Source organism: Poecilia formosa, unplaced genomic scaffold (genome assembly GCF_000485575.1).
Source record: "Poecilia formosa unplaced genomic scaffold, Poecilia_formosa-5.1.2 Scaffold349, whole genome shotgun sequence".
Classification (NCBI taxonomy): Eukaryota; Metazoa; Chordata; class Actinopteri; order Cyprinodontiformes; family Poeciliidae; genus Poecilia; species Poecilia formosa.
The window spans coordinates 497,894-503,893 of NW_006800288.1; positions in this window are offsets into that span (position 1 = coordinate 497,894).

The following is a 6,000-nucleotide window of genomic DNA, read 5'->3' on the forward strand; positions in this document are numbered from 1 at the left end:
AAAAAAGAAATAAACACTTTAATGTCAAAGTCAAAACTGTTTACTCCTCCAGTACCAATGTAATGATATGGTAGAAATATCAGTAGTGAGTATTTAAGTCTTTCAAAAATAATTCAAACATCTTCATCCTTTCTTTTTAATTTAACCTTTACTTAACCTGCTGAGTTAGTAAGTTTTCAACAATGGCCTGTTCAGAAAAAAAACAAACATCATACAACAGAATATCATACAGCACAATATATTTATAAAAATATGTATATTTTTATAAGATATACATATATCTTATTAAAATAAGATATATGTATAACAGAGAAGAGAAATAAAAACTGAGGCAACTGCAGATAGAAAAATAATGGGGGTGGTACATTTTCCTTAAAAAACTCAGACATTTTTAGATTCATCTAAAAAAGAATTCTAGAGGAAAACGTGGACATTTCCGAGATTGAAAATTTGCTAGAAAAACTTTTCTGTATTTTTTTTTTTGGTGTTTCTAGAAAATCTCAGTTTTTTTTTGTCAGAAATATATTCCTCTTTTTTTCTACCTACATCGGCCCTAATATGCCATCATACTTTTGATAGGACCATTACACAGCAGAACATGTTTTAGCTCCACTTGTCTTCCAAGCTGCTTGTTCTTGTAGCTCAAATAAATGTCGCCTTGTATGATTATTTTAAGGTTACAGTCCTCTCATTAGCAATTGCACAAACCGTAGAATTAACTTCTCATTAAAATAAAATTCTTCGAAATTTAATTAAGCAACATCATTAAACCTCTCTTTCTGGTTCATCCATCTTAAAGTTGGTGAGAAGCAGTTCATGTGGGGTTTTGTCAGAATCTGACGTTTTGGTTAATCATGTAAGGTCTACAGCTTTGAGACAGACCCAGCTGTAAACAAAACTCCTGTTATTTTGTTAAAAATGATTATTTATTTGAGGGAGAAAAAAACCCATCTCTCTCCTCTGTGCCTTTTAATTATGTTCCCTAGGACCTGATGAATTTAAAGAGGTAAATAATGATATGATTCTTTTATTATGATTCATCAACTTTGCCTTTTGCTTCCCGTTTGAGCTGGAGAGAGAGCCCCAAGTCATCATCTCTCATTAGGTAATGAATAGTGATTGGTATGAAATTACTTCACCCTACCCGGCTGCCTGTCCATTAGTCCATTAATCAACAGCATATGACTGCCAGGCTGCACAAAATCCTCCTGCAAACAGATCTCCATCACCCTCCATACCTGGCCTTCCCCTACAATACAATCCCCTCGTTTGCATAATGAGGGCCAAAGGAGGCCAATGTTTGCCCAGAATCAAAATGCATTTATGCACAGGAAGTCGTCCAGTAGCTGTCGCTTAATTCACACCTGCTCTTTCCTGTAATCAAAGCCAGGGCTTCAGGTGGAGGAGCGGGCACTGCCGCGATTTCTCCCAGGGGCCGGGAGTCTATGAACTGACATCAGAGGGATATTTATCATTCAGAGGGCTTAAGGAGCCTGCAGAAGAAGAAGAAGAAGAAGAAGAGAATCAGTCAGGGTAACCTTGGCCGTCACACAGCGGAGCTGGGAGTGGAGTTGTGTTGGCTCAGGTGTTAGGCAATCAGAAAGTCAGTGTGTGAATACTCAGTTCCTCCATGTGTCAATACGTCCTTGGGTAGGACACCAAACATGGCTGAAAAGACTGCAGCTGGGTTGAGCCTGCAGAGGAAACGTGCAGCATAAAGAAGAATCTAATCTCTAGAAAACTGAACTTGGGTTGAGAGAAACAATGCCTTGTTTATCTATACATCAAAGTCTGCTGCAAGTAAAAACTGCCACATCCACATGATGTTTTTCATGTTACATCACAGCAATGAAGTTAACACTATGTCAAACTACAGTATATTAGTTGGACTGCTATCTCCTCATCAGAAGTGTTGAAATCGACTCTCCTTGAGGTAGGCGAGGAATGAAAATTACATGATTTTGTTCACAGAGAGACATCCACCTGCTGAGAAGCATCGGCATCAGAATCAGGTCGAACAATCCGGCAGAGCTCTGTGCGAAGTGTTGTGTGATTGGCCAGAAGTTTGTTGTCGTGTTTTATGTGGAAATGCGGTTAGACAGTAATGTTGATACTTCTCTTCAGCTAGTCCACTTCCACTACTCTGCTTTAGTATCTACAGGAGACCTGAAGACTTCTTATTTGATGTAGTGATTAAATATATACATTTTGTCTGCATTCGTCAGTGTAATAATAAGACTGGAAAATGACTAAAAACTCTTGGGTGGAAATCGTAACATTGCTGTCACAGAAGAGTGAAAAGTGATGGATGATCCATAAGTCTGGGTGGCTCCTTGTGTAAATGTTCTACTATGTACGGTTGTTTATTTCATTAGTGTGCCACTCAAAACCAAAAACCGTAGTTGCGGATCCTGATTAGCATGTAGCTGCGACATTTATGCACACACAGAGGCTACCCATCCATCAAGTTCCATCTTCAGAATTTTCTTAATTACTCTGAGACTTTCAGTGTGTAACAGTACACTGTTGTTCATGTTGTTCTGCCACAAAACTGTCTTCATCTAGAGCTGCACTGTGACAAAAAGTTGGCTCAGACATTTTTGGTCTTATTCAAGTCTTCAACTGGATTGAGGTCTGCGCTTTGACTGGGCTGTATACACCTGGCTTTGCTTTGATCTAAACCATTTTGTTACGAGTCTGTTTTTGTGTGTGTGTTGGGGGAGATGTGAATGCACAATCAAACTCTAATCTGCTTGATTTGAAGAGAATGCAGAGGGGCCTGAGGACCACTCCTCAAGCAGGAAACAGACTATAGTGCAGGGCATTCTGGGTAAAAACAACCCAAACAAATGCCTGTGTCTAATGCAAAAGGGAAAAAAAAACATGTGGTCTTTCATCAACGACAAGAGAAATCCTACAACCACGAAAATCTCACACCACTTCATTGTTGTTTACATTACATAATCAAGGAAGTTGGCTCAGCGTCTTCTTCAGAGGTTTTCATGTCATTTCCTTTAGCGGTTCTTCCACAGACAAGGGGGTAAACAAGCTTTTCAAAGGGTTTGGTTCAGCTGACACAGTGCAGCGTGAAAGCAAACCGCACCAGCTGAAAATGTAACAAATGTTGCAACTTTGGTCCCCAATTGAACCGACTCTACCAGACTATCCAAAGATGTGTGCAACTGGATGTGTATGAATGGCTGAAGTGACAAGCCAAGTCACGCCATGCTGAAAAGGCGCAGCTTGGGTGGGTGGGTGCTCTTCTGGTGCAAGACTCAATTTGCAAGGGCAGGAAACAGCTAGTATAAACTAGTTGTAAACCAAGTGATCACTTCAACTGATGTGATTAATCCCAAAAGAACCAGGAGACTAGGATGAGGGATGGAGAAAAGATGGTGGGTAAGGCTGCTCAGAGAGACGTGATCCAACCAACCCCACATTAGAAAACGATTGCGGCATTTATTCTACATGAGTGGACGGATAATAAGCACTCTTTATTTTAGCAAACAAACCAGTCCCTCTTCCAAATGTCAGTCCCAGTGGAACATGTAGATGAGAGTTTAGGCTCTGACCTACAGTAACAGGGACACCTTGTTAACCAGCTCTGCTGTACATGATGAAATAAGAAAACCTCCACTTATCCATCTCTGTCAGTGAACAGGCAGCCTAATAGAAGGGATAAGGTCATCACCGAATGTCACGTGTGTTTACCCTCCAGAGGCAGACAGATGGGAACCCAACAGGTTTCCATGATTGAATCATTCCCTTGCTCCGTTTTGAACTGCTCAGATACACTCATCTGGTTTGTTGGTGAGATGGAAATCCAGACAAATTAGACACTAAAATCATCCGCTGCCTTCTTCGGGTGCTTCGGGACAATAAAGGTAATCTTTTTCATGAATTATCAAACAGCGAGAGCTTATTGGGCGCAGACTTAATCTGTATTTATTCACTGCAGTAAAAGAGAAAGTGTTCAAGTGGAGAGACATTAAGAAAATCAACTTGCTTTTGTCAGAAAAAAAAATAGGAAAGCTATGAACAGTTAAGTGAGATGGATACTTCAGCTTGAGCACATGCATTATGTCAGGAGAGAACATTGCTAAGGCTGTATTTACCGTCCACATTCCAATTATATACAGATAAAATTGCCCTATGATACTTTTTTTGTGAAAGAGATTCATGGCACAATGAGCTCCTGCTTGTCAGAGTAATGCCGGTGCTTCATTACATGTATAATGAAAGGTGACTTTAATTTTTTTTTTTTTTTTTTTAAAGACCAATCCTGAGAGGATTTATTGCTCTCTGCCAGGCCCAAGCTCATGGAGATCAATAGAACAGGAGTTAGGAGAGGAGCGAGGGGTGCGACGTGTCATCGTTTTAATGAAATATAGATTTGGGATGGTTAAACAGCTCGCTACTGGGGGCAAAATTGTTCACTTTCTCACTGCTAAACAAAGCCATCCATTAAACTGCAGAAAAATCGATAGGTCGGGCTGTGAACAATATGTACCTTTCAAATGTAGGTACAGTTACGTGGGACGGTAGATAATAAATCAAAGCTAAAAGGTATCAAATCTTTTCCAGTCATTGTGTCGAAGAGTCTTTCATCACCGCAAAACCACTGAGGCACAGCAGTAAACCCAAGCTTCTCCCCGACCCTGAAAAAGTATTGGCCCCCTTTTCACAGACTTATGCTGTACATCATCAAACGAATTCTGCTATCAAATATTACCTGATAATTACCTAAAGATAGTTTTCAAATGAGAATTTCATGTATTATGGGGGGAAAAAAGCTATCCAAATCAACATGGCCATATGTGGAAAAGTAGTTGCCCTCTAAAGTAATAGCTAGTTGTAAAACAGCTGCCATTAAGTGTTTCATATACCTGGCAGTCATTGATGTCGCTGTGGTAGAAATTTAGCAGATATTTTCTGTCAGGGGCTGCACAGTGGCGCAGTTGGTGGAGCTGTTGCCTTGCAGCAAGAAGGTCCTGGGTTTGATTCCTGGCCCCGGGTCTTTCTGCATGGTTCTCCCTGTGCATGTGTGGGTTCTCTCGGGGTACTCCGGCTTCCTCCCATAGTCCAAAACAATGACTGTCAGGTTAATTGGTTTCTCTAAAGTTGTCCCTAGGTGTGTGTGCATGGTTGTTTGTCCTGTCTGTCTCTGTGTTGCCCTGCGACAAACTGGCGACCTGTCCAGGGTGTACCATGCCTCTCGCCCAAAACGTTTGCTGGAGATACCATCCCAACCCCACTAGGGACAAAGGTGTAAGAAAATGGATGGATGGATTTTCTCTAAGATTATTTGTCTCATACCATATCATGATGGCCTTAATAATGTATTTTTCACAGAACATGCATACTCTTGCTTTAAAGTGAGATTAAATAAGATTATGCTTTGAATAGTCCACTTCAAAACCCTCATTTAGTTGGGACGTTTTTCATAGTGTTTTTGGCAGCCGTTTAGAGGTGGACCTTATGGTGTGCTTCGATCATCGTCCTGGTGTACAATCCAAGTGTGCTTTAGCTCAAGGTTGCAAACTGATGGAGGAACATTCTCCTTCAGGGTTTTGGTCATCACAGTTAAATTCGTGGTTTCAACCTTTTTGATTTGAAGAAACTCATTTTTAGAGGCTGAATGTGAGATATTTTATGTGTTTGGTCAGCAGTGATTTATTTATTTTTGCTTTACATCTCTCTTCTACCCAGTTACTTTCTCCCTGTTCAGTCATGAACACTGACTCTAAGTGAGGAAAGTGAGACCTCTTGTGACTCAGATGTTGTTGTTTTGTGACTCTTGGTTGAGGAATGAAGCACTTTTGGAGTAATTCTGGTAGGTCGGCCACTTCTGCAAAGGTTTACCACTGGTTCATGATTTCTCCACTTGTGGATAAAGACTCTTGCTGTGCTTAACTGGAGTCTCATTGCCCTAGAAATACTTTTTTTTTACCCTCTCAACAATGATTACTCATACCCTTGGCAGATTGATGTTGAGTAACT